At 38.2% G+C, this 10,106-nt stretch overlaps 1 protein-coding gene across 1 annotated transcript in view; it reads left to right on the top strand.

The window, feature by feature from the left end:
* Window positions 1-718: 718 nt before the first annotated feature.
* The window catches only part of LOC138711163 (uncharacterized), a 1,508,851-nt gene continuing 1,499,463 nt past the window's right edge, over window positions 719-10,106 (top strand). Inside the window, exon 1 of the mRNA XM_069842515.1 lies at window positions 719-1,552. The gene's annotated coding sequence lies outside the window, so the exon portion shown is untranslated. The remainder of the gene's footprint in view (window positions 1,553-10,106) is intronic.

Here is a 10,106-nt window from a genome sequence, read left to right as displayed (position 1 = left end):
CTATTCTTTTGTACTTCGCAATTTATACGAGACTGAAAACTCATAAAACTAGATTACGAAAAATGAAAATGAATGAGTTCACGTAATTTGGAGCCATTTCGCGTTTGTCATTTCTGTGAAAAAAATCACTAGGTACCGTTAGTTGCGGATAATTTGATGGCGAGCAGACGAGACAAATGAAGGCCGATCGTCATTGAAATCGATTTGGTTCCAAAGTGGCAGGACTCACACGGACAAGAAATGGCGGCAGGTGAGCCCCCCGAAGTGTCACTCAAGAGTACATGTTGTGACGCAACACCGGAAGTAGATGAGCCCGTGGGTGTAAGAGGAGGAGGATTCCGACACGAGGTGGGGGGGAGACGTCACAGTCCGACCGAACCAATCAAATCGCAGTGATTTGTCACCTGTCCTCTTCGTGTGGAGATAAGCCCAGCCTCCCAGAGTTCGTCTCTTCGAATTGGAAATCTAGCCTCGCGCAACCGCGTTTTGTAGGGGTCCGCCCAGGAGCCGCGCGGCGTTGCCACACTAACACGCTTTTCCCGCCATCGTCGATTTGAGCCCCCCGCTCCGGGCATCTAGTGCGCGTTTCAGCCACCCTACGTCATTTTCCCGGCGCTAGTGTTCTGCTGCTGTGCTCTCTCGCTCCGCACCCCCCTCTCCCAGCGCTCTCACCCCCTCGATCGACGAGGCTGAGGCTAGCGTCAGGCCGAGCAGACAGTTGAATGCAGACTCAGAGCCAGGAAGGAGGTTTTCAGCGCTGGTAACTGCCGTTGTAGCGCACGTCTTGAAAATCATCACGTTTCCAGCGTGCAGGCGTCTCGAGTGACACCTCAGTGGAGGGTGGACGCGTCTGGGAAGGAGTAGCCCCGGTGCCATCCCGCCTGCAGCAAGATCTCTGCGCTTCGTCGTCGTCTGACAGCGAAAATACCGCGTGTTGTTGCGTGTGAGTGTATACACAGTGATGTGGGGACAGTGAGGGAATCGTGACTAACAATGGAAGAGCACCTCGCACTTGTGAGACGATTGTGGTTATGAAGGTTCGCCTATCACTGACGTACAAAATAAAACCAGTTCCGAGTCGTCAGTGAAGAGGATCCATCGCAGTGGTCAGCCAGCGGCCAGCAGCAGCAGTCTCCAAGGCGAACAACAAACTTCTTTCTCTGCTAGCTGGCGCTCTCTCTCTCTCGCCTTTTCTTCTTTTCAAACAAGAAAAAAGTGCCCCCTCCTCTCTTTTCAGTACTCCCCCAAACAACGAACTTGGGACTTTTTCTTCAGCAGGGGGTATTTTTTCCAAAAAGAGGATCTTATTGTCCCCTCTCCAGTTCTTGTACGATTTTTTTTAGCTCGGACTACGGGAAAAGTTGGCTTTATTGGCTGTAACTAGCAGAATATAGTACTGGAGGAAGAGTTGTGGAAGAGAGAAGAAAAAAAAAAGACGTCGCCAGCAAGAAAACACTTGGACCACTGCTTTTCAAATTCCCTCGAAGGTCAACAACGCCGTCCCTTCGGCTTTTTGTGCTGGGGAGGGTTCCGAGGACAGCTCCACACAAGAGTAAGTACACCTCGACCACAACTGTTTGTTTACCAACACCATATCAACTTCTCTAGCTGTGTGTTGATTGCTGTGTAGTTACGAATCTAGACTTTTAAAAAAGGTCGAGTCTTTCCACAAAGATTATTGTATTGTTATTTTTATATCAGTACAGATAAGTCTGAAAAAAAAAAAAAGAGCAACGATTCGTAGCCAGGGAACGAGAATCTGGATATAATCATTACGTACTGAGACTAGATAGATTATTGTTAGCTAGGTTATGTGGTAGTAAAATGTTTGTGATATTGAAAATATTTAATATGCTGTTTTGACTGTTAGAATTACTGTTTTAAAAATTTGTTATGAGATTCTGTTGTCATTCGAACGTAAGGTCAACCAGTTCAGACCGCGATGAGACATTTTTAATGCCATTTTGGCAAGTTGACAAAATCTTTTCGTCGTATTTCGAAAAAAAAAAAATACTACAGTCTTCATGAAGAGTTAATTGTATTCATATTATTAGGAAATGTGAAAGAAAGAACAACACTGCAATTTTAACAGGGGGTTCAGAATTTAATAGCTCTAATAATTTTATTACTATGAATTTAGATCATTATTGAATACGATATAACGTAGAAGTGGTACATTAAATCGATTTGAATTGTCGTATCGACTAAATAGCGACCGTTTTGGTTTTGTATTCTGTGTACGTTTGTAGAAGTGACAATTGTTCAGTGTTTTACTGTTAACTTGAATATCCCATCTGTCTGTAATGTTCTAATGTTCCTTATTTGCCGAATTGAGGCATTCGTTTCTTTATATTATGAAAATAAATTAAGAGTGGTCCAATTGCAATCTGTATGCAGAGGTAATTATGTTTGTGTATTCGCAGCGAATTTGTACAAAGAACAGGACTGAGATTTCTAAGTACGCAGCCAGAATTTGAAATATAATTCCTCACTGAGGGGTGCAGACTGTTATTACATAGTATGTAACATATAATTGGGGTGTTTGATACATTAAATGTGCTTAAAATGCGATGTCACTGAATAAATTGCGTGTTACATGCGAAGAACAGAAATGTGATGTTTTATTATCATTCTAACGTCCGCCGTGGCTGTGATGACACGTTCTGGGGTTACAATGCCTATCTCTGGCAAGTTGACAGGGTCGTTTTTTCGTTATTTTGAGGTCACACGACGCAGGGGTGTACATTTATTTGATATGGGGCTTTAGAACCAGGTTTTAACACTTGACAAGCGAGAAACAGATTGTGCAGGGATTCGAACATCGACTGTCGGTAACCCTTTCCTGCTGTGTTTGAGTGTCGTTGTGTTCAGATGCGGCAGCCACCCCATTCAACGCGGCAAGTTGCTGTTCTCGTCTTGTTGGTATTTGTCATCTTTCAACCGATCGCGATTGCACGCGTTGAGCTTGCGTTGCCGCTGTTCGGATTGTAAACAAAAGATAAATTACAGCGGAGCCGCTCGCCGCTTGGATATCGTGCTCACAGTGCGTTCAGATTCGAGATTCCGCTTGTCAGAAGCCACGAGGTGGTGTTTAAGGGGATGAAATGGATGAAATGTCTATTTCCTACATTTTTAAAGCTAGAGGTCCAATATTTTGTACACAGCAACCTCTTGTTATATATTAATACTCACAAGTTTTAAAATGTAGCTGTCACAATAATAATATACGTTACAAGAGCGGTATGTTGACGTTTTCATGTTCGAGGAAAAGATTGAAAAAGCGAAACGTAGTTGAGCTTTTTTAATTTCCGAGAACATGAAAACAAACATACCGCTCGTGTATCGTACATTATTTTGTGTGAAGATCGTTTATTACATACCTGAAACACGAATTTCTAATTAGTTGCAATGAAATCTCCATGTTGGTTTCTGTTTAATGACGGCAACTTCGGAAAACAAAAATATCTTTCTTCAACATTGTTGCTATAAAATGTTTTCTGTGTTTACTATACTCCAGCAGGCCGTGATATACGTCTGTCTTTTTTTTTCCCCCCCAGTCTATGATGAATCTGGAATCTTGTTGATTTTTTTACGACTTCCTTAATGTTACTTGCATCACGAATGCAGTAACTTTAGTGGAGTTGTAGAGTTTACTTAATTTTTGCAAATATTTAAAAACAATAATTAACAGTGCAATTTAGGTGAAATTGCAGTGGTAAGTTTCCAATTTATAATTATTACTATATTGAACGTCTCTAAAAATAATATGTTAAAAGCCTAAAGCAGTAAAATCAATATGTCACTTAAGCGGTAAGAAGAGGGAAATTGTTATGTGTGTTATGTTGGGAATACTGAATGTAGAATTTTAGACTTTCCGCGGATTGGTTTTGTGCGGAAACCAAGCAAATACGCACGATCTCGCACAAAATATTTTGTACACAGCAAACTCTTGTTAGGCCTATATATTAAAGCTCACAAGTTTTAAAATGTAGCGCTCACAAAAATATGTTACAGGCAGAGGCATCATTTAATTTTTTGCTTGGGGGCAAGATTTTTTTTAGGGAAGCCCTTAGGGCAATGGTTCTCAAATTTATTAGCACTGCGGACCCCCTTTCCATAGACCGCGGCCCCCTTTCAAAATCATCAATGGAATTATATTGTGTATGTTAGATTTTGGGGTTAATTTTAAGTAAATAAAGCTAATCACGTCTATTATTTTTCCAAATGAAACACTATTAACTGTATATTTTAATTAAACAAACCGTAAATAATATTAGTTCTAAAAAAAAGTAGATGGTCTTCATTAATAACTTACGTTATAATCAGTGACGTACGCAAAATTTTGTCAAGGAGGGAGGGCTCATTTTTTAAATTTACATTATCGGTATTTAAAATTTTGTGTATTATTATTATTATTATTATTATTATTATTATTATTATCGATTAGGGAAAACATGAGAATTTTACTGGAAGCAAGTAAAGAGATAGGTTTGGAAGTAAATCCCGAAAAGACAAAGTATATGATTATATCTCGTGACGAGAATATTGTACGAAATGGAAATATAAAAATTGGAAATTTATCCTTTGAAGAGGTGGAAAAATTCAAATACCTTGGAGCAACAGTAACAAATATAAATGATACTCGGGAGGAAGTTAAACACAGAATAAATATGGGAAATGCCTGTTATTATTCGGTTGAGAAGCTTTTATTATCCAGTCTGTTGTCGAAAAATCTGAAAGTTAGAATTTATAAAACAGTTATATTAACGGTTGTTCTGTATGGTCGTGAAACTTGGACTCTCACTTTGAGAGAGGAACATAGGTTAAGGATGTTTGAAAATAAGGTTCTTAGGAAAATATTGGGGCTAAGAGGGATGAAGTTACAGAAGAATGGAGAAAGTTACACAACACAGAACTACACGCATTGTATTCTTCACCTGACATAATTAGGAACATTAAATCCAGACGTTTGCGATGGGCAGGGCATGTAGCACGTATGGGCGAATCCAGAAATGCATATAGAGTGTTAGTTGGGAGGCCGGAGGGAATAAGACCTTTGGGGAGGCCGAGACGTAGATGGGAGGATAATATTAAAATGGATTTGAGGGAGGTGGAATATGATGGTAGAGACTGGATTAATCTTGCTCAGGATAGGGACCAATGGCGGGCTTATGTGAGGGCGGCAATGAACCTGCGAGTTCCTTAAAAGCCAGTAAGTAAATAAATAATAAGAAGTAGAACCCCGATTATCAGTCACCCTATTAACCGATTGGTGGATTATTCGCCTGTATTTCTCTCGTTTTTTTTCTGCAGAAATATATAAAGTACTGTACATTGCATTAGCACGTTATTTTTTCCAAAGAGTGTTATTACAGGCCGTTGCCCTTACACAGTATGGTCCACTGTTCGAATTGTCGTACTTTATAACTTCTGTACAGGGTGCGTCAGAAAGAACGGATGGATTTCACATGGCAAGAAAATTGTAAAGATTCATCAAATCAAAAATGTATTGTTATCGACATATTCACCAATACATGTAGTTTATTTATGGAAAACAACATTATCCATATGATGTCCTTGGCTTTCAATACAGGCATCGAGGAGTTTTCTGATGTTCGCCATCACTTTCACAGTCATAGCTGGTGCAATTGCCACGATTTCTTCACGAATCGCTGTCTTCAGTTCGTCCAGTGTATGTGGTCGATGTTTACAAACTTACGCCTTCAAATGGTCCCAAAGAAAGAAGTCGCAGGGCGCGAGATCTTACCGTAGCCTCGGACAATCTCAGTGCAATAGAATTTCGTCCATTTGATTTCTTCTTTAATGTTGAACCTGTGATACGAAATGAAGCCACCCACCGCAAAATTGTATTCCGAGTTGGAATCCTAGCGTGACATCCGATGTCGAAATGAGTCCTGAGTGGCGATCACAGACTCTTCATTTTTCAAAAATGTCTCTACGATGAAAGCACGTTGTACACCAGACCAACACCATGTTCTCAACTGAAACTGCATTCTATGGCTGAACCAACAGTCGTGGTCCCCCTCACTATATCTCTCTCCTCGTTGCATATCGATAGTTTGAAATCCATCCGTTCTTTCTGACGTACCCTTTATAAATGTTTTCTACTTGTGTCAAAATAAATCTTGTGCTAAGTATCGGAAAAAAGTGTAAATAATTGAATGATTTGAGGAAAGAGAAACTGTGGCTCATCTCGCAACAGGATATAATAATAATAATAATAATAATAATAATAATAATAATAATAATAATAATAATAATAATAATAATTTATTTAACCTGGCAGAGTTAAGGCCATACGGCATTCTCTAACACTCAACCAGGACTAAAACTGCGTTACAAAAAACACTACAAATTTACAAAGTACACTACAATTTTACACACGAAACTGAATAAGATAATAATAATAAAATGTAAACAACAAGTAAGTAGAAATCAGACATAATATATAACATGCAGAAAGAAAGGAAGAAGCATAATAAAATGTTAATAGCAGGTCAAAATAAATGAGACAAAGTATAAAAAAATGAGACAATTATTGATAATAATAATAATAATAATAATAATAATAATAATAATTTATTTATTTAACCTGGCAGAGTTAAGGCCATACGGCATTCTCTAACACTCAACCAGGACTAAAACTGCGTTACAAAAAACACTACAAATTTACAAAGTACACTACAATTTTACACACAGAACTGAATAAGATAATAATAATAAAATGTAAACGAGTAAGTAGAAATCAGACATAATATATAACATGCAGAAAGAAAGGAAAAAGCATAATAAAATGTTAATAGCAGGTCAAAATAAATGAGACAAAGTATAAAAAAATGAGACAATTATTGATAATAATAATAATAATAATAATAATAATAATAATAATAATTTATTTATTTAACCTGGCAGAGTTAAGGCCATACGGCATTCTCTAACACTCAACCAGGACTAAAACTGCGTTACAAAAAACACTACAAATTTACAAAGTACACTACAATTTTACACACGAAACTGAATAAGATAATAATAATAAAATGTAAACAACAAGTAAGTAGAAATCAGACGTAATATATAACATGCAGAAAGAAAGGAAGAAGCATAATAAAATGTTAATAGCAGGTCAAAATAAATGAGACAAAGTATAAAAAAATGAGACAATTATTGATAATAATAATAATAATAATAATAATAATAATAATAATAATAATAATAATAATAATAGTATTAGTAATAAAATAGTGCAGTACAAAGCATATAATGAATACAATATTTTTAAGTACACACAGTAAGGAAAATTATGATTATATATAGCTCAACTTATCACATTATAGAAATACCATTATCGGAAAATATGAAAACAAAAATATAAAATAAGTTAAATATCACTGGAACGTAAAAAAATGTGAATACGTGGAAACATGCAATACAACACTTGTCATAATAGTAAGTTAGTTTGGCAACTCGTCATAAGATAATTTATATCAGTTACCTCAGATATGAGATTGGAATGTATGCAGATCTTCACTATTCATATCTTTCCCCAGGCAGCCATTACAAGGAGTTTCCTTGCCCCTTAAAAAACCTGTCGTTGACAATGAGACTTGAATTAGTGAACACTTGTGGCCCATTGCCTAGCGTGTTAAATACAAAGGCCATAGGGGAAATTACCAAAGTGTATTGTTCACTACATTTACGAAATTTGTTCAAGGTACGGATTACCCGATTTTTTCGATTAATCGTTCAGCCACCCCCCCTCATTACCACGGATAATAGAGGTTCTACTGTAGTTCTAAAAAAAAATAGATGGTCTTCATTAATATGTTATAGTCAGTGACGTACGCAAAATTTTGTCAAGGAGGGGGCATTTTTAAAATTGTTTACAATTTATATTAACTTATCGGTATTTAAAATTTTGTGTATTATTATTCATGTTATTATCATCATCATCAGCTGAGTTTTTACAGGAGGTGTGAAACTAGTTCCAAGAAGAACGTTGCATCAGCGAAGAAACATTTGCCAATATAAAATTTTCACTAACGCCCTCGAGAATCACTACACGGCTTTTTGCTAAAAAAATTGTAAAATTGAGTTTTGCGGTCGCTTAGACATATCAAAGAACCCGGAACGATAATGTGGAGTTTTTATTAAAAATATGAACTGTCAAATGCACTAAACGTTGAACGAAAGTTTCACAAGAAAGAACTCAAACTAAAGAACGGGTGAATACCGCTCTTAAAATGAATTTAAAATCGACAATGCACAATATTTAACAACATCTGCACTGCAGAACTGTCAAAACAACATTTTCAATGTTTTTTCACAAGTAAGCTAGTTCAATTTCACATTGTGCCTGTCGACTTCATTTTATTTCAAGGTCGGTACTAAGCGGTAGGTCTTTATATAATAAAGATAATGTATAAATTGTTATAATTGGAACTTGCTGCAGCACCAAGCACAGGGATTATATTGAAGGAGGGGTAGGAGGACTCTATGCCTTATGTCGATGTAGATTTTGTTACTCTGACAGTGAAAAAGTAGAGAAGGGAAAAAAATACTCATATCTAAATATCATGTTTTAAAAACGTCCGAGGGAGGGGTTCAAAGCTGGTAACTCTCCTGATTGTAGCAGACTTTATATTAAAAATAGTAGTTGCTCTGATTTGAATACTTAATATTCTTGTACTGAAGAAGAAATCAAGATTTCCTACTTCTTTGAGAATGATTATATTGTTTTGTGCTCAAAGTGTCATTATATTAATAGGATCAATTTTACCTTTATTCTGAAGTCTGCATCCGCACTTACGCGACTTTTTTTTTTCTGAACAGTTTTGATATAGGAAAGAGCGAAAAATGCCTGCTCAAACAAGTAAGTTGTCGAAAACGGCATGAAATGTTTCAAGAATCATTTTGAAATTTCTTTTTGTTCCGCGTGAACTTTCAGCCAAACGTCAAAAGCTGACTGTATTTGATGAAAGAGTGATGGAACGGAGAAAAATTCTCTCCGGCGCCGGGATTTGAACCCGGGTTTTCAGCTCTACGTGCTGATGCTTTATCCACTAAGCCACGCCGGATACAACCCCGACGCCGGTTACAATCGTCTCAGATTAAGCACCATCTCTTGGGTTCCCTCTGGTGGCCGCCCTCTCCACTACGTCATAGATGTCTATGAACGCAGGACCGAAGTCCATACATGTGTTGAGGTGCACTCGAATGAGTGACTGGTTGGCCGGGATCCGACGGTATGGGCGCCGTCTTAAATCACAAAGTGATTTATTACGCATATCATATATATTTTGATGTACCGAAGTACATATGATATTTCCATGCAGATATTCTGCGTCATCATATGATGAAAGAGTGATGGAACGGAGAAAAATTCTCTCCGGCGCCGGGATTTGAACCCGGGTTTTCAGCTCTACGTGCTGATGCTTTATCCACTAAGCCTCGCCGGATACAACCCCGACGCCGGTTACAATCGTCTCAGATTAAGCACCATCTCTTGGGTTCCCTCTGGTGGCCGCCCTCTCCACTACGTCATAGATGTCTATGAACGCAGGACCGAAGTCCATACATGTGTTGAGGTGCACTCGAATGAGTGACTGGTTGGCCGGGATCCGACGGTATGGGCGCCGTCTTAAATCACAAAGTGATTTATTACGCATATCATATATATTTTGATGTACCGAAGTACATATGATATTTCATGCAGATATTCTGCGTCATCATATGATGAAAGAGTGATGGAACGGAGAAAAATTCTCTCCGGCGCCGGGATTTGAACCCGGGTTTTCAGCTCTACGTGCTGATGCTTTATCCACTAAGCCTCGCCGGATACAACCCCGACGCCGGTTACAATCGTCTCAGATTAAGCACCATCTCTTGGGTTCCCTCTGGTGGCCGCCCTCTCCACTACGTCATAGATGTCTATGAACGCAGGACCGAAGTCCATACATGTGTTGAGGTGCACTCGAATGAGTGACTGGTTGGCCGGGATCCGACGGTATGGGCGCCGTCTTAAATCACAAAGTGATTTATTACGCATATCATATATATTTTGATGTACCGAAGTACATATGATATTT

The sequence above is a fragment of the Periplaneta americana genome, chromosome 12 (assembly GCF_040183065.1).
Source record: "Periplaneta americana isolate PAMFEO1 chromosome 12, P.americana_PAMFEO1_priV1, whole genome shotgun sequence".
Classification (NCBI taxonomy): Eukaryota; Metazoa; Arthropoda; class Insecta; order Blattodea; family Blattidae; genus Periplaneta; species Periplaneta americana.
This window is presented reverse-complemented; position numbering and strand designations above follow the sequence as displayed.